This window comes from Plasmodium gaboni, chromosome 5 (genome assembly GCF_001602025.1).
Source record: "Plasmodium gaboni strain SY75 chromosome 5, whole genome shotgun sequence".
In the NCBI taxonomy this organism is placed as follows: domain Eukaryota; phylum Apicomplexa; class Aconoidasida; order Haemosporida; family Plasmodiidae; genus Plasmodium; species Plasmodium gaboni.
The window spans coordinates 1,045,398-1,046,438 of NC_031485.1; positions in this window are offsets into that span (position 1 = coordinate 1,045,398).

Consider the following 1,041-nt stretch of genomic DNA (forward strand, 5'->3'; position numbering starts at 1 on the left):
GATTTCAAGATAGAACACTATTTGTAGTATATATGTACATATAAATATTTATATGAACATGTTCATAAATATATGATATAAAAACATGTACATGTTCATAAATATATGACAAAAAACATGTACATGTTCATAAATATATGACATAAAACATGTACCATTCACAATCATATGGTGCATAAAATATCATGTACCATTCACAAACATATGGTGCATAAAATATAAAAAATATATATATATGTATATATTTATATATTTGATTTAACCATCAACATAGAATATTAAAAAGCTAATTATACAAAGCGTATGATATACTTTATAAATTTTACATTAGAAATAGGAATAAATGAAGTTAATAATATATATATATATATATATATATATATATTTTACATTGAAATAATAGACATATAAGACATTGAAGAAAAACAACAGAAATAAAAATTTCATAGAATCAATATTATTGTTTTCTTTCTATTGTGGTACAAAATTATATTCTTTTGAATTTAATAATAAATGAACGACGAAAATTAAATATATATATATAGATATAGATATATTTATTTATTTGTATATATAATATTTTGATAATATTAATTTACATTAAACATATATAAAATGTGCTACAATACATAAATTATGTAATAAAAATGGTGTCTTTTATTTTTTTTTTTTTTTTCTTTTTATTCTTTTGAAAAGATTTAAAAACATCATTAAAACCAAAAATATAAAGAAATATATATATATAATATTAATATATAAAAGCATAAACATATAAAAATTAAAAATCGGAAATGAAAATATGTTAATTTTTTAAAAGTTATAAATTAAAAAATAGAAAAAAAAATATATGATTCTTAATTTTATAAAATGCTTATGGAACAAAGAAAAAATAAAATTCTTCAAATGAATATTTATTAATAAGTAACATTATAATAAATATAAAGGATATTTAAATTTTCCATTAAGGAATATCACTTTTTTTTTTTTTTTTTTATTATTTTTATAAATGCTGACGTGTGCATTAATTTTATAAATGTACTA